Source organism: Armigeres subalbatus, chromosome 2 (assembly GCF_024139115.2).
Source record: "Armigeres subalbatus isolate Guangzhou_Male chromosome 2, GZ_Asu_2, whole genome shotgun sequence".
NCBI classification, from domain to species: Eukaryota; Metazoa; Arthropoda; class Insecta; order Diptera; family Culicidae; genus Armigeres; species Armigeres subalbatus.
In genome coordinates this window covers 237276873-237295057 of record NC_085140.1, presented here as the reverse complement: position 1 = coordinate 237295057, position 18185 = coordinate 237276873, and the positions used below count along the sequence as shown (strand labels likewise).

The following is an 18185-nucleotide window of genomic DNA, read 5'->3' as shown; positions in this document are numbered from 1 at the left end:
TTCTCTAATATAACAATATTTGCAATTGTTTTTGAAACGTTTTCGTACATAAGGTTCATTCATTGATAACTTTTGACACGTTTCTTTACATTGCATAAAAACTATTTAACAATATTTGCCTCATAGCGCCAAATATGCATTTTTTCCCTTTAAATTGCATTCCCGCATAACTACGAACCATTAATGAACTGCATATCATAGTATTTTGAACCATCTTCCCGCATAATTATAGACTGTACATGGATATTTTCCCGTGCGGTCGTCAACAGTATCCTTTACTGTTGACAACTGTAAATGAACAATATCATATGAAGTTTTAACAGTTTGTGGTACGGTTATTTGACAAATAACAATATGCTGAATGGGTTGTTAAGTTATGTCACCATAAAAAATCGTCTGTTTTCGCGTGCAAAATTTTCGCTCAACAGTATGATAAAATGTTGACATATAATGCAGGAAATAAAGAACATTTAAGAGACAGCATGTTATATGTTGACATTTAGTGATGATGTCGAGCAGTTATGGTTGAATCGATCGAAAAGTATTCGATAACCGCAACGTAAACTGTGAAGCTATATCTTACATTGTAATAATGATTCTGACCATATAACATGTTGTTTTTTATTATGCGGGTTGTGTTGTGTCATAACCGTTTCACATAAATTTCCATAACTGTAAGCCGACAGTCTCATGAATAGTTTTGACCATGTGGAAAATGGTTATTGGTCATTTAACCTTATGGCGAAAGGGTTGTTAAGTTAGGTCACCATAAAAAAATGGCCGTTTTCTCGAACAAAATTTTCTGGGGATTCTACATCATATGGTCGATATACATTCGATATCTGCAATACAGAACATTATAATTTAAGGTTGAGTTGTAATTGGAAGGTACTAAATAAGTATGGAATCACTCCAATCTGTAATGTTGAGATATGATTGCATTTTACTGAATTCAAATACGATTTTTTTTTCGGAAGAAAACAACAAAAATTAAAATTGTTTTTTTTTTTGGTTTATTTAATGAACATAAAACATGCATCCATAATTCCACTTATCCTATCAATTAAGTTTTAACACGGAATACCAAACCAATGCTAATGCATGTCATAATGTAGCTTCTTCTACAATTCGTCCACCTGAGCCGTTTATCGCCCCAAAAGTGCTGCTGCATCGTCTCCTTGTGAATGGCCTAAGAGAACGGAATGTTATATTTACAATTTTAATCACAATTATCAATAGCTTACCACTTTTTTAAACATTTTGCCCAATTAGTGTGCAGTTCAGTAGAGTTTATTGGCTGGCCGGGAAACTCTCGAACCTAGAATGAACAGTTTTCATAAGGCGCAAGAAAAAAAATCATTCGGAACTTCGGGAAAAACACTCACCAGCTCACCACAGTATTTGCCAAAAACGCCCAAAGCTGAGGAGCACCATAAACTTGCGAAGCAGACAATTTTATTATTACAATCTATATTAAGTTGTAGCTGAAAGACCTTCCAGAAAAAACTCAACCAATGAAGTAAATAAACATGGCCTCTTCGAAGTTAAATTAAATTGATCCGGAATAACATACACATATTCGGCATAACAATAACACTTAAAATCCATTTAGAATTAAAAAATAAGACTTATCAACGTGTTTGTGACATCTGCGGTTTATGTTGAACTTTGATTGAAACATATAATGTAATGTCACTACATGTGATTGAATCCATTTAAGTGTTTTTAAAGTCTGTACTCATTATGAAGTAAATGTGAAGTATAAGTCATTATTAAATGACATCATGACAAAGAGTCACATCAAGAGATGGTGTAGATTCACAATGACTTATAATTCGTTGATGGAAAATAATTAATGTGCAACTGTTCAATAACTTTATCACGAACGGTGAATATATTTCATAAATCATTTTTGAAGTTGTGACAATATTGTATGCTGTTTTTGATTATGCGGGTTGTTGAACAGTAAAGCTGTCACAACGAATTATTGGCAGTGGCTGATTTTCTACCCGCCGCTGTCACATCCAGGCGCTATAGTATATGAACAGAATAGCCAGCATGAGTTAACCGCCAGAAATTTGTATGGTGAAAGACATCTAACGCGGGTTTTCTCAAAATTAGAAACTTTTCATGAAAAACTATTTGGTATACCGGTTATGAAGGATGGTGTCCGCTACTACGCCTACCAAATATTTCTTTCGATTAAGGTGCTTAATTTTTAGAAATCGAACCTTAGATGCCTTTCGTCATACTGATTTCAGAAAGTTAGCTCCTAGTGTGCCGCTGTAAGCACGCTCAAAGCAGGCAATGAATCGCCTGCGTTTACCCATAAATGGGTACTTTTTTGTGCTATATCTCTCTCTCTGCAGAAAAATTAACCCATTTTTTGAAGTTCGGCGGCATAACTCATTAATAAGTTATGCCGCCGAACTTCTGAAAATCGGTTAATTTTTCTGCAGGGAGAAATATATAGCACATAAAAGTATCCATTAATTGGTAAATTGAATATCTCCGTGTAGAGCACGGAAAAATATCTTTATCTCTTTCGTTCTTCATAAATTTTGACGTTTACTGGCCTTGTTGTTTTCTTTTTTTTGCAGCGACAAAGAGACATACAGTAATACACAATAATATTCTAGATCCAGTTGAAAACCGAACGGAGCTCTAGCGACAATAGCATTTTCTCCCATTTCCGGATGTCGCAACTGCATCGCGAGTGGTGCGCATGATAGCGCACGACTATGGCATAGATGCGCACTAATCGCGATGCAGTTGCGACATCCGGAAATGTGAGAAAATGCGATTGTCGCGAGAGCTCAGTTCGGTTTTTGTATTGTGCTTCCAGTTGAAAATCGAAGTGAGCTCTCGCGACGAATGAGTTTTTCCTTATTTCCTGATGTCGCAACTGCATCGCGACTAGTGCGCATCTATACTACCGCCATGCGCCATGATGCGCACTAGTCGCGATGTAGTTGCGAGAAAAGGAAAAGGGAGAAAACTCGATTGTCGCGAGAGCTCACTTCGGTTTCAACTGGAAGTACAATATTTGGTGGTATTTGGTGTGTATTATTTTGACAGATCAAAGTGACATTTGGAAAACTCAAATATCTATTAATTGCACCAAAGTATTTAACGCACTTTTGAAATGTGTGACAGCACTCCAAAATGAGAGGAATATCACTATCCATCATAGTGATGGTAAAGTTGGACATTCAATAGATTGAACAGTTAAATTGAGCGTGTTGATTAAAAAGAAGAAAAAATAAAGCAGAAAAAATTATGGAAAAGAAAGAAAGTAGAGCGAAGAAGAAAGAAGAACCAACGTAGAACAAAGAAAAGAGAAGAAAAAGAAGTAAGAAGCAAGAAAGAAGGAGGAAGAATGAAGAAGGAAAAAGAAAAAACTCTAATTTTTCACGATTTGCTTCTTACTTCTCATTCGGCCTAATGATCGTTGGGCCTAATGACCATTCGGCCTAATGGCCTGACATCGATCATCGGCAGTATAGATAAATGATATATGGTTGCAACCACACTCAGTATATCATATATTACATAGCAGAATCAGGGGCAGCAGGGACTATGTCCAAGGGCTTGACGATCCTCCCCAGGCCATCTGCGAGTTGTGGCGCCTGCCTAGGGTGTGGTGGGGTTTGACAGTGGGCCCTGTTAAACCTCTATAAAAAGCTGCATGAATCCGCAAGTAGGCTCCGCCAAAGCGACCGTGTGCCGCTCAAAGCGCTGGTGTTAGGTGGGACGCTAAACAGCCCTGACACGACGGCCCTCCGACGAGACAGGAGGTTTGCGCAGGCCCAATAAGCCGCTTTTAAAAACAACTATTACGAACGACATAGAAGATAATACGACTCGATACAATCGGCAACGACCTAGGCGACGAATAAAGGATCACGATTGGAAGCTTGGAACATGGAACTGCATGTCGCTAGGCTTCGCAGGTTGCATTACATCCCCGCAACTTCGATGTCGTAGCGCTGCAGGAAATCTGCTGGACAGGACAGAAAGTGTGGAAAAGCGGGCATCGAGCGGCTACGTTCTACCAAAGCTGTGGCACCACCAACGAGCTGAGAACCGGCTTCATAGTGCTGGGAAAGATGCGCCAACGCGTGATTGGGTGTCAGCCAATCAACGCAAGGATGTGCAAGCTGAGGATAAAAGGCCGTTTCTTCAACTATAGCATCATCAACGTGCACTGCCCACACGAAGGGAGATCCGACGACGAGAAAGAAGCGTTCTATGTGCAGCTGGAGCAGACATACGATGGATGCCCACTGCGGGACGTCAAAATCGTCATCGGTGACATGAACGCTCAGGTAGGAAGGGATAAAATGTATAGACCGGTCATCGGACCGGATAGTCTGCATACCGTATCGAACGACAACGGCCAACGATGCATAAACTTTGCAGCCTCCCGCGGAATGGTAGTCCGAAGCACTTTCTTCCCCCGCAAGAATATCCACAAGGCCACATGGAAATCACCTAATCACCTAACCAATTCGACCACGTTCTAATCGACGGTAAATTCTTCTCCGACATCACGAACGTACGCACTTACCGCAGTGCGAATATTGAATCCGACCACTACTCGTTGCAGTATGTCTGCGCTCAAAACTCTCGACGGTGATCAACACGCGTCGCAGTCGTCCGCCGCGGCTAAACATTGGGCGGCTACAAGACGGTAGACTAGCCCAAGACTACGCGCAGCAGCTGGAAGTGGCACTCCCAACGGAAGAGTAGTTAGGCGCAGCATCTCTTGAAGATGGCTGGAGAGATATTCGATCCGCCATTGGAAGCACCGCAACCGCTGCACTAGGCACGGTGGCTCCGGATCAGAGAAACGACTGGTATGACGGCGAATGTGAGCAGTTAGTTGAGGAGAAATATACAGCATGGGCAAGATTGCTGCAACACCGCACGAGGGCGAACGAGGCACGATACAAACGGGCGCGGAACAGACAAAACTAGATTTTCCGGAGGAAAAAGCGCCAGCAGGAAGATCGAGACCGTGAAGAGACGGAGGAACTATATCGCGCTAATAACGCACGAAAGTTCTATGAGAAGTTAAACCGTTCACGTAAGGGCCACGTGCCACAGCCCGATATGTGTAAGGACATAAACGGGAATCTTCTTACAAACGAGCGTGAGGTGATCCAAAGGTGGCGGCAGCACTACGAAGAACACCTGAATGGCGATATGGCAGACAACGGTGGCAGTATGGTAATGAACCTAGGAGCACGCGCGCAGGACATGCGACTTCCGGCTCCGAATATCCAGGAAATCCAGGAGGAGATCGGCCGGCTGAAAAACAACAAAGCCCCTGAAGTTGACCAACTACCAGGAGAGCTGTTTAAACACGGTGGTGAGGCACTGGCTAGAGCGCTGCACTGGGTGATTACCAAGGTTTGGGAGGATGAGGTTCTGCCGCAGGAGTGGATGGAAGGTGTCGTGTGTCCCATCTACAAAAAGGGTGATAAGCTGGATTGTATCAACTACCGCGCAATCACATTGCTGAACGCCGCCTACAAGGTACTCTCCCAAATTTTATGCCGCCGACTAACACCAATTCCAAGTGAGTTCATGGGGCAGTACCAGGCGGGATTTATGGGTGAACGCGCTACCACAGACCAGGTGTTCGCCATACGTCAGGTATTGCAAAAATGCCGCGAATACAACGTGCCCACACATCATTTGTTTATAGACTTCAAAGCTGCATATGATACAATCGATCGGGACCAGCTATGGCAGCTAATGCACGAAAACGGATTTCCGGATAAACTGATACGGTTGATCAAGCCGACGATGGATCGGGTGATGTGCGTAGTTCGAGTTTCAGGGGCATTCTCGAGTCCCTTTGAAACGCGTAGAGGGTTACGGCAAGGTGATGGTCTCTCGTGTCTGCTATTCAACATCGCTTTGGAGGGAGTAATACGAAGGGCAGGGATTGACACGAGTGGTACGATTTTCACGAAGTCCGTCCAGTTATTTGGTGTCGCCGACGTCATTGATATCATGGCAGGTAACTTTGAGAGGATGGAGGAAGCCTACATCAGACTGAAAAGCGAAGCTTAACGGATTGGACTAGTCATCAACACGTCGAAGACGAAGTACATGATAGGAAGAGGCTCAAGGGAGGTCAATGTAAGCCACCCACCACGAGTTTCTATCGGTGGTGATGAAATCGAGGTGGTTGAAGAATTCGTGTACTTGGGCTCACTGGTAACCGCCGATAACGATACCAGCAAAGATATTCGTAGGCGCATAGTGGCTGGAAATCGTACGTACTTTGGACTCCGTAAGACGCTCCGATCGAATAGAGTTCGCCGCCGTACCAAACTGACTATCTACAAAACGCTTATAAGACCGATAGTTCTCTACGGACACGAGACCTGGACGATGCTCGTGGAGGACCAACGCGCACTGGGAGTTTTTGAAAGGAAAGTGTTGCGTATCATCTATGGTGGGGTGCAGATGGCGGACGGTACGTGGAGGAGGCGAATGAACCACGAGTTGCATCAGCTGTTGGGAGAACCATCCATCGTTCACACCGCGAAAACCGGAAGACTGCGGTGGCAGGAACTAATAACCGGGACGTGAGTGTCCCGAAGAACCGATTAAAAATTCATGCAACCCAGAAGAGCTGACGAGACCAGCACCGCCAGAGGCGCTAGTGTGTATTACTCACATTTATGGTAAATTTACTTTAAAGTGTTTTGGTTAGTGTAGACTTTTTCGCTGTCAGTTTTGACAGATATCTAACCTCAACTTTTGTGTACGTTTTATATACGCCCAACAAACATTCACTAGTTTATCTAACATCAGTGTGATGATTCAGTTCAGCACTGTGTTGAATTATGTCTGTACTATTTCTTATCGCAACTTCTGATCAGGCATTGTTCACACAATTTTGGAGAAGTTATACAGCTATAACATCTCGTTTTGAAAAACAACTTTATTACCTGATTCGTAAAACCTTTAATAAGCATTTTACTTAGCCTTAATTCAGCTACATGTATATTCTTCGAAAATAATAACGCATTGAGAGTAACATCATCAAGATCTCCAATACGTTCATTGCAATTGCTATTTTCATATAATCATTTTAAAATTTTCCTAAATCGGGTCTCGAACTGCTGACATTTGATCATCCTCCGGTAACGTTGCCATCCGCGCCATCCTTGATTTGTAAGTTATGGCTTACTCAATGCAAAACATAAATAATCGTATGGCTGAATATGAATCATAATTGGACTCTTAATCAACAAGTCAATCTGTCAAACAACAGTTTGTTAATAACTGTACAAGATTTTTATTTCAACCATTGTTCAGCCAGTAATAACCATTCAACACTGGGGGAAAATATAAGAAAATAATGTCAAAACGATAAAATAAAATTCGTCTCCAATGATGGGGTTTATGAAAATTTAATGATTTTATGTTCGACCTTGCTCGGAATTTCTGAATAACCGGTTGCGATATGATTGTGCCATCAATACCACACATGCAGCGAGAAAATAACTACACATATCGACATTTATTTACATACAGAAAAACAACTAGTACACAGGAAATCTATATCAGACATGCAATATGGTAGATTTTTTATGATTTTTTATTGTGTTCATTTCCGCACAACTTTATACAACAACTGCATGAATTTTCTTCATTGCTCCAACAATTTTGTTCGTTATAATCTTCAACATCTTTATACCTAGCTCAGGAATTAATTATGTATCACGAAACAATTATGTATTTCCCCACACACTAAGTTTTTCTTTCTCGAGCTCGGCAAAATCGGGCACCGCTGTACCTCAGTAAATTTCAAAACTGAAATGCGGCAGAAAAATTGGTTTATTACTGATTTTCGGCAAAATATTTACCGTATCTCAGCAACTGAAACGTCACTTTTACTGAGATCTCGGCAAAAATCATGTTTGCTGAAAATCGGCGGTGCCCTTCTTCTTCTTCTTCTTCTTCTTATTGACATTACATCCCCTCACTGGGACAGAGCCGCCTCGCAGCTTAGTGTTCATTAAGCACTTCCACAGTTATTAACTGCGAGGTTTCTAAGCCAAGTTACCATTTCTGCATTCGTATATCATGAGGCTAACACGATGATACTTTTATGCCCAGGGAAGTCGAGATAATTTCCAATCTGAAAATTGCCTAGACCGGCACCGGGAATCGAACCCAGCCACCCTCAGCATGGTCTTGCTTTGTAGCCGCGCGTCTTACCGCACGGCTAAGGAGGGCCCCCACCTCGGGAAAATAAACAAAAAATGCTGAGATCTCGGCGAAAAAAATTAAGTGTGCATGAATATAAAAAGCCTGAGTGTTCTTGACAATTAATCCAACAATGTCTTGAAAATGAATTATTATTTTCCTATCCAAATATCATCAATTCAAGCCATCGCGATTTTCTTTCAAACGGAAAAAGCATAAACTATATTATAATGTTTTCTTCCACTGTGCGATAGATCCGGTAAAGGTGAAATCCAATGGTTAAGAAGGGCAACGGTTAAGAAGGATGTCTAATGCTTGCTTATTAATCTACTATTCAAACTCATTTCGACCACCCTTTCAGAGAATTACATCATAGACCAGCACATGATGACGTAGGTTGACAGTTCACAGAGCTTTTTCTCCGGGACTTAGCCTCCGGCGCAGCTTCCGATAAAATTGTTTCGTCATTTTATTCGGATGTAAATGTCCTTTGCGATTGATTTCATGCTGAATGCAAAGAATAACATCTAAATATTCGGATCACAGCATTTTTAAACTGAAAATATGAATTTTAATTTTCCCTTCATCGATTTTTCTTCTAACACCTTGTAAACAAGCTCTGTGAACTGTCAAAATAAGTGAGGTTAAGTTAGAGTTTGCATTGGTCTATAGTCGAACAGAGAATTTTGAAAATCATTAGTTCAACACATTGATAAACTTCTCCAATGTGCTGAAATGTGATAAAACTAAAACGTTAGTTCGACCTCAAATAAAGGTGGTAAACAAATAAATAGGCCAAGTCGAATATTAGTTGCATCAAATGCTGAGATGAAATCTGTCTAACGAATTATTCAGCATCCATTTTATTCAGCTATGAAGATTACAAATAAACAATAATTCAACTTAGATGCTTATTTGTAGCTTGTCGTTGTTTGTTGGGCGGCCTTTCAGGCATATCAAAGCATTTTTTCTAAAATTCTTCCGTACACTCTCGGGTCTCGGAGAACGATTCCGTGAAATCGGTGAAGGTTTCGGACGAAAATATCAGGATGTGCTTTTGGTGGGTTCACCTATACGATGTTGGTAACTCAAATTATGTGATAATAATGAATTGTAACCCTTGATTCCTGTGATTCTTTTCAGAAGATTCAAAACAACAACCTTGGTAGGACATAACTCGTTGCTGGTAGCTGTGAGATTTCGGTTTCCGGCGTGGTGCATAAGTTGACCCGTCAAAAAGAACTATGCAAAGCGTACTCAACTGAAGGCTGCGTACGGTAAATCCGGTAAATATCGTTGCCGGACATAGAGCATGCATGTCGGTAGAAATGAAGATGTTTTTTATTACTGATCCTAGTTGACTAGCCAGTAAAATATATGTGTGCTTCAGCCGTGAAATAAGTTTGGGATATGAAATGGAAAGCTACGTCGGAGTTAGCGAACCTGATATTTCAACGATCTTGCTGGTGAACATGTGACACCTCTGTCTTTGAAGAATGGGGAGAGAGCGCTACATGTAGGATTAATAAGAGTTTGTTACTGTCGAAAATTACTCTAAAACAACCCGGATTAACTTCCATAAAGTTCACTGTTAGAGCCACTGATACCTGGACACACCTCGAAGGTCATCAAAGCCTATGTCACTTCAAGACTTGAATCGATTCCGATAACTACACGAGTGCCTAGAAAATGAGTGTGAATACGACCAAATGGCTGGTCGCAACCGGGATACCCTTTCCACTCCGACTACCGTCATAGAAACAACTGATTTCACAGGTGTACAACACAGGAGCTGCTATTAGTGATCGCTTTTCCTACACGCTATGCTGCTGCGAGGATTTGAAACTTGACATTTCCTATTCACCTTGTGCGTTTCGGCAACGGCAGCGGTCGTGGTGATGGTAACCGGGAGGACCAGGTGGAGGGAGGCGATTAGAAGGATTATTCGACTGCGGACGTTCGGTCGCCTATCAGGGTACAGTTATAGATCAAGATGGCCATTATTTCCCACTTTATTCAATTAGTTTACATTAGTTTCAGATTGAGGATAGGCAAGAACGAGCAGATCGCCATCCGGGGCAGAATGGGAGATCCTAATTTTTCTACTATTATGCTTTTTTTCCTCCGTTATAACCTCGCGAACTATTAACCCTTTATAAGGCAGTGGCAGTGGCAGTCCCATGTAGTGGCTTTATTTGGGGCCCTCCTTAGCCGTGCGGTAAGACGCGCGGCTACAAAGCAAGACCATGCTGAGGGTGGCTGGGTTCGATTCCCGGTGCCGGTCTAGGCAATTTTCGGATTGGAAATTATCTCGACTTCCCTGGGCATAAAAGTATCATCGTGTTAGCCTCATGATATACGAATGCAAAAATGGTAACCTGGCTTAGAAACCTCGCAGTTAATAACTGTGGAAGTGCTTAATGAACACTAAGCTGCGAGGCGGCTCTGTCCCAGTGTGGGGATGTAATGCCAATAAGAAGAAGAAGAAGAAGAAGGCTTTATTTGCTTCCTAGTAACACCCCAGATGAATTTGAGCCATAAAAAAAAATTGAAATGGCAATTTGAGAACATTTTTTTTTCGAACATATCGTAAGTTTCGAGTGGAAAAAGGATTTTCAGTTATAATTCGTTAAAAAAACGACAAAGATATATTTTTTCCCGTTATTATTAATTATTTTGAATCTCCTGTGTTAGATTATTGCACGGTTAGCGTGAAAAAAGCTTTGCCTTTCTGTATATTTGGTTTTTGGATTTTTGACGAAATCGACGGTCCCCCTTGGGAACGAAAGCGCAAAAAAAAAGTTTTCATTTATAATGCGTTTTCCGACTAGGACTCTTCGCCAAAAAATGTAACGTGCCTTGATTTGACTTGTTTTACGTAAAATCTAATTTTTAAAAATCTTTTATTTATTTTTGTTGTTGCCTGTTTTCCCGCTTGCCGGGCAGTGGCAACTATATTGCCACCAATGTTGTCCCGCTTGACGGGCAATGGCAACTATATTGCCACCCATTTTTCAATGTTTCTGAATTGTTTAATGTATAACAAGCATACATTTGAGTTTAATACCATGTCAACATTGTGTCCTATTGCTGTTTTCGTTAATTTATTGTTTAGATTCGTCTGCCTTATAAAGGGTTAAACTGTAGCCGATATAAAGGCATTGTCCCGGACAAAAGCAAAAACAAAAATTTAATAAATTTACAACGCTTCAGATATAGCCTATAAATGTATCAATAATTTGAAACACTATCAAATATAATCATAATTATTAACTTGAACGCAAACCTTTTTATTTTATTAGGTACGCAGCTCCTGGGTTCAATGATGAGTACTGACCATCTACACCACTACTCGAAAAGCCAGCACTATCACAGTCCACTCCACTATTTGGACCTCCCTGATCGAATGTACCGGGGCCCCATGGACAGCCTGATTAAGATAGCTTTGCAATGGTTTGCTAGAATTTAGGCCAGTCAGATGTGGATTGCCACCGTCTTTGTTAGGTTGCATGTTGTTAGGTCCATTCAGGATCTGTGTGAAAAGTAATATATAATTTATTCATCCATCTAGTGCTGTGTTATTATATTATCTAATATTAAAGGCGTCAATTTTGGAAATTTGAAATAAAATCTAATTTTAACCAGAAACAATGTTGGAAATACTATAGTCTTCTTCATCTTCAATTACTCTACTGTCCAAGGGGTCGTACACTAATTACGTAAGCACTTTGGGGAGGGGGAGGGAGGTCTGCCATTTTATTACGCTCCATATAAATGGAAAATGATTTGTAGGAGAAAAATCTTACATGATGGGAGGGGTGGGTTGAATAATCCAGAGAAATTGCTTACGTAATTAGTGTACGACCCCCAACTTAAACACCCCAAGTAACCCAAAAGTTCCTTTAAGAGTACGTTATTCGCTTAATCAGCTTTACTGAGCTGCTTAAGCTAAAAACGTACTCTTAAAGGAACTTTTGGTTACTTGATACGTTGTTAAATTTTACATTAAGTAAATGCACAAACTTACCCCACTGGTTAATCGAATGAGCTAGACTTTGAGGTTGGTCACAATAACGCACTGCATCTATAATATCCACCAGACGGACAGCATACTCTTCAGGACAAGCATTCCCTCATGAAAGCGAAGAATGCGTTGGGCGTTTTCTACTTCTTTCAAGTGAAACATTCGATCGATAGCTGAAGTGTGCATAATCGGCACCAAACTTTTTCGCATGTCCCGTGTGAAGCAATTATTGCATTTTCGATTGCAGTTTATGAATTCCAAGGAAAAACTTTTACGATCTCAGGATCAATGTCTAGAGATGTGTGGAAGTATACATTTAGTCATATTCAGCAAAAGCAAATTCAAAATTAAACTTACCTTGTTTCAGAAAATGTCGTCAGAAGAATTTAGCTTTTGTCATCTGTCTTAGGAACACCAGCAGCAGATCAAACATTCTACACTTGTCCCAGGGCTGCTTCCACAGAGCATTCTAGCATCACACTTAGAATTTCTCGAGATCTTAGGATTCAGAGTACCTACGAGCGCTTCATGTTATTTATTTTATATAGATGCAAACCAGCAGTTCTAGTGGGTGGGCAGTGAGCTAGTGTGGGTGGAATCGGGTAAGCTGACACTCTGTAGTAATCGGTGACGGAATCATTTCATGGGACAGGCAAGCAATAGTTCGGCAGCTTCTCACTTCTACAAATATAACGATGTCAGGCCATTAGGCCGAATGAGAAGAATGAATCAACAAGTGAGAAATTAGTAGTTCTTCCTTCACCTGTTCTTTTTTCTTCTTCCTTTTTCTTTTCTTCTCTCTTCTATTTTCTTCACTCTTCCGTCTTCCTTCTCTCTTCTTCCTTCTCTTCTTCCTTCTTTTTTCATCTTCTTTGTTCCTTCTACCGCCTGCCTTCATTATTTCTTCTTCTTTCTTATTTCTTCTTCCTTCTTCTTCTTTTCCCCTTCGTCCTTCTTTTTTCTTTCTTCGTTCTTCTCTCTTTCTTCCTCCTTCATTCTTCTTTTTTTCTTCTTATTCCTTCTTCCTGCTCCCTTTTTCCTTCTTTATACTTCTTTCTTCCTCATTTCACCTTCCTTCATCCTTCTTCCTTCATCTTTCTTTCTTCTTTTTCCCTTTTTACTTTTTGTCCTGAAAGGCTATCCAGTTTTCCGCGAGCGGTAATGGCCGCGGGTTATAGTCTCTGATTTGACGTTTGTGGAGGTCAACTGCGGCCACCGCTCCGAGCATTCTGACCAATCTATATACTTTTACATCTTCTTCTTCTTCTATATACATAAAAATGAATTTCTGTCTGTCTGTGCCTTATAGACTCGGAAACTACTGAACCGATCAACGTGAAAATTTGTATGTGGAGGTTTTTGGGGCCGGGGAAGGTTCTTAAGATGGTTCGAGACCCCTCCCCGCTTTGGAAAGGGGGGCTCCCATACAAATGAAACACCAATTTCTTCATAACTCGAGATCTAATCAGAAAATAAATCAATTTTAGGCGAAACGAAGTTTGTCGGGTCTGCTAGTGTAGCATATAAGAAGGTGCTGATGAAGTGAATTCAAGCCTTCTTTTATATCACAACGTCAAGTCAGAGACTACTCACAGGCAAGCTGGCGGCCATTACTGCTCGCGGAAAACTGGGTAGGATTACTCCAAAAAAGAACATTTGGTAGAAGGTCCGGAGACCCATCATAGTGTTATATACCGATCGACTCAGCACGACTAACTGAGGTGATGTCTGTAGGTTTTTTTCTTCCTAAGCAATGGAGGGGGAATCTGCTCAACAGACATCCTGGGTTGTCCAGGAAGTGCGGGTTAGGGACCACCTCCAACCTCAAACGAGGGAGGCAGGACTACATTCCCGACCCGCTAAACCGTTTCCATTGCCGCCAAGCCCATAGTCCCTTCGGTACAACCAGAAAGTAATGCTTCAAAGGGGGGCCAGTGCACAACGCACCCTCGAGGTTAGCTGCGTGTCCTTGCAGCACCAAACATCGTGACTCACTTTTTTAGAAAAACACCATGGTATCGTGCCAGCGCATTGCCGGCTTTCCAGGTGGCCTTACCACGCCCTATGTCCTCGGAAGGTGGGAAGGGTCGACTTCGCGCCTGCTTCCCTCTGCACGACTGGTATCAAGAATGATGATGCCCAAATTGACCTCTCTGCGACAGGGTCTATTCGCCAACACACAGAGGGACTTGCCGACGCGGATTTCAAGACAATAAAATATTTTTATTTTGTTTTGCTGTTCTCTTGTCAAGATGGTATTGTTTCGACAGGTTCTGGCACCTCTAACATGACCTCAAATGGTTGCGGACGTTGATGACAACGCCATAGTAGTCCTTTAAACTGGAGGGATTTTGTTTGATGCTGCTTCTGTTCTTCCGTCAATGTAGGATATGAGGATATTCCTGCAGCAAGATCTGCAAGTCCGTCAAAACTCCGAGATTCTTCTGTTTTTCTGCTCGAGGTGGTGGTGGAGATGTTGATGAATTTTGAAGCCTTGAAATGAGTTGTTATAATTCTGTAGAAAAATAAATAGAAAAATACTAACCTTTCTCACGAATAGGTATTAATGAAAACATCTCACTATGCCATTGCAATCTGGAATCCGTAAAAGCAGCTCGTCTCGATGACCAATGCGAATTTGGCTGAAAAATTGACCAGGTAGTATCGGCAGTATGTTCTGCGGTTGTAGTTTCTTGACGCAAAGCCGCCGTCGAGGCAGCCGTAATGCATAGATCTTTGTTGAATCCTCCTAGTTATTCGTTCCCTTCCGATGCCATAAGCTGATGCAGACGTTGGACGAGCAGTGCCAGTTAGCAGAGCGTTCATGCGATTCAGGTCACCGGTGGATACGAGAAAATCATGAGGCGATGTAAATTCAATATAGGAACGAATCGGTCTCCGCGTTTGAAAATCCAGCTTTGAAATCCAGTTTTTCTGCTTTACACAATTCCTTGGAAGCTTCTCCACGCAGTGGACTTGGATCGCCGACAAGCGACGAAAGTAATACATATTTATTTTTGGTCGAACATTGCGTTTACTAATATCGCAACTTAAGTGGAAGGTGAAGGAAAACATAGGTGAAAGTGAAAAAAACAAAAACACAATGCTGTCATGTTTTGCACGGAAAGCAAATGATGGAGAAAAACTGACAACTGACTTGGTGTCTTTTCATTTGTATACCTAGAACTCTACACACCGATGGAGACTTCAAGCGCAACACCGAAAAATTCCGAGTGACTGATCCCGGTTATTAGTTCCTGGCGGTGGGCCGGGCACGTAGCCAGAATGTCGGACAGTAATCCGGAGAAAATGGTTCTCGACAACGACCCGACGGGAACAAGAAGGCGAGGTGCACAGCGGGCAAGGTGGATCGATCAGGTGGAGGACGATTTGTGGACCCTCCGCAGACTGCGTGGTTGGCGAAGTGCAGCCATGGACCGAGCTGAATGGAGAAGACTTTTATGTGCAGCACAGGCCACTCCGGCCTTAGTCTGATAATAAATAAATAAGCAGAATCATTTCCACCAGCAACATAATTAGGTGTATGAGAGACCGGGGAGTATACTGGCCCAGGAAACAAAAAGTTGTCTAATTCCACGGGGCACCCCCCAGAATTGTGCCTTTGAGTAAGAAAATCAATCACTGAAAATTTCAGCTCAATGGCTTGTTGCATAAGCTGGCGCATTGGATTTGAAGTTTGTAAGGGGATTTCAACTGATACGATTTGATCCATAAATCCAAAAATACACTATTCAGCTCCTAATAAATCAGACGAAAACTATATAAAAGTTCATTTAATCATCATACAATGTTCTGTGAAATTGTTCTGTAGCATACCAACTCCCGTTTTTGTAATTCTGAGTTCAATCGAGCAATCAGAACCAATTTTCAGATCGAATGAGTGACGGAGGTGTAGTTTCCAATACATTTTGGCTGAAATCCCTATACAAACTTCAAATCAAATGCGCCAGCTTATGCAACAAGCGGTTGAGCTGAAATTTTCAGAGATTTATTTTCTCACCCAAAGACACAATCCTGGGGTGAATTCGACAACATGTTTTTCTCCCCATACTAAGCTGGGCCAGTCTACTGGGGAGACTTGATCCCCTTTTCTGAATTCCGATGTACCACAGTCAAAAATAAATAAACATACGCGATTTCCACACAGACTCTCTAAGAAATATAGTATTTAACTTTACTGATGTATGACAGTCCTTAAATTATTGTTGTTCTTAATACACAATTGATTTTTTGGAGTGCTGTCAAAAATCGACTTTTAAAATATTCTGGGGAAATAGATCCCTCTCCAAGAACTTGCTTCAATAAAATTAGAAAGGAGCCCTCAGATTTTTTAAATATTTTTCCTTAAAAATATGCGGAATTTTCAAATTGCTGTGCGTATACATGAACGATTTTTGTTATTGAATTCGACAGCACATGCAATTTTAAAAATGGGGGAGGCTTGATTCCCTTTCTATGATATCTACGCAATAAATAATTTTTCATGCCAACCCTTAATCAAATCTGTCAAATTTACAAAAAATTAGGAGTCTGAGAAGAGGTTTATATAAAAGATATTTTAGTTACTAGATAAAGATTGTCGCTGTCGTCGCTGTCCGGAACATCTTTTGCTGGCGAGGATAGGGGAGCTAGATGTCATAGAAGGAAAATCCATACGATTTGACAGGTATGTACCACACATGTTTCTGACAGCAGAACAAAGGGAACCGAAGCGACAATCTTTATCTAGTAACTAAAATATCTTTTGTTTATATTTTTTAGAATTTTTCCACTGAAATTTTGTATGAGTGACTAATGGGGGATCAAGTGTCCCCATATTGAGGCAATAACTTCAAATCCAAATATCCAAAAACTTTGAAGGAATGTTGACATTTTCATCAGTACAGATCATTAAGCATATTTATGGCTTTGTGCTGTGAAAAAACGAAAGCATTATTTGGTCATATTAATGAAAAGTTGTTCAAATTTTGATGGCCAATAAAAAAATCTTTAGGAAAGTCAAAACATAAAAACCGTCTAGCAGAATAAGTAAGGTTGGCAATCCAAAAAATAACTCACCACATAAAGGTCATTTGTCTACAGGATCTATACTAAGAAATACGCTAGAACAAAACTACTTTAGTTTTCTATAAAACGGGGGGTGATCAAGTCTCCCGGGGATCAAGTCGCCTTACCTTCCCCTAGTGTCCACCTAATCAAAACGCGTGAATTTATGTTTATACATTTTTTTTCAAGTGACAAATTTTTAATGAGACTATGACTGAGCTTCAACATCGCATCGCAGGAGTTAACTTTCTGAAATCAGTATGGCGAAAATGTAATTGGTAGGCGTAGTAGAGGACACCTAGAGATGTCGTAAAATCCCGACTAATCGATTAGTCAATCTAAGTAATCGATTAATTTGCAATATCTCTATCCTTCATAACTATAGTATCAAAACTCAACTCAAAAAAGTTCCTATGTTCAAGAATATCGGCAGCGGCGGGTTGGAAACCAGCTACTGCTAATAATTCATTACCAACAGTTTCTGCACAGCCAAACAGACGTAACTCTTCAAACAAACTGTTGGAAAAATTATCGTCATTCGCTTATCAGAAAACACTACTGCCATCTGTTATCGGAATCGCGAGAAACACAGTCGGCCATGATTATTTCTCATTTGACTTTTGCTCCTAAGAGTGAAATCAGGAGTGATTCAGTTTCATTCCAAATTTTCGACCACTATTCTAGTTTGAATCTGGAGCCAAATTGAACAAACTCGCTGGTTTCCCCAGCAGTGTTCTATTCATGTTTTTCAAATTTTCAATTAAATGAAATCATCATCTTGGCGCCAAGAAAAGCGCCGTAATTGCAAAGTGGATTGATCCGTAGATAAAATAACGCATTCATACACCAAAACCATTGG

At 41.0% G+C, this 18185-nt stretch overlaps 2 long non-coding RNA genes across 9 annotated transcripts; one reads left to right on the top strand and one right to left on the bottom strand.

The window, feature by feature from the left end:
- The first annotated feature begins 9175 nt into the window (after positions 1-9175).
- On the top strand, positions 9176-11668 carry LOC134211952 (uncharacterized). Of its 8 annotated transcripts, none has more exons than XR_009979169.1 (3): positions 9176-9295; positions 9379-10210; positions 11538-11668. It is a non-coding gene; the product is annotated as an uncharacterized LOC134211952 (long non-coding RNA). The 8 variants fall into 8 exon arrangements; XR_009979162.1 differs by lacking the exon at positions 11538-11668 and adding an exon at positions 10270-10737; XR_009979168.1 differs by lacking the exon at positions 11538-11668 and adding an exon at positions 10260-10737.
- On the bottom strand, positions 10883-15371 carry LOC134211951 (uncharacterized). The gene is made up of 5 exons (XR_009979161.1): positions 14805-15371; positions 14255-14752; positions 12617-12940; positions 12263-12551; positions 10883-11767 (listed from the first exon to the last, which is right to left on the bottom strand). It is a non-coding gene; the product is annotated as an uncharacterized LOC134211951 (long non-coding RNA).
- Between the last annotated feature and the right edge of the window lie 2814 nt (positions 15372-18185).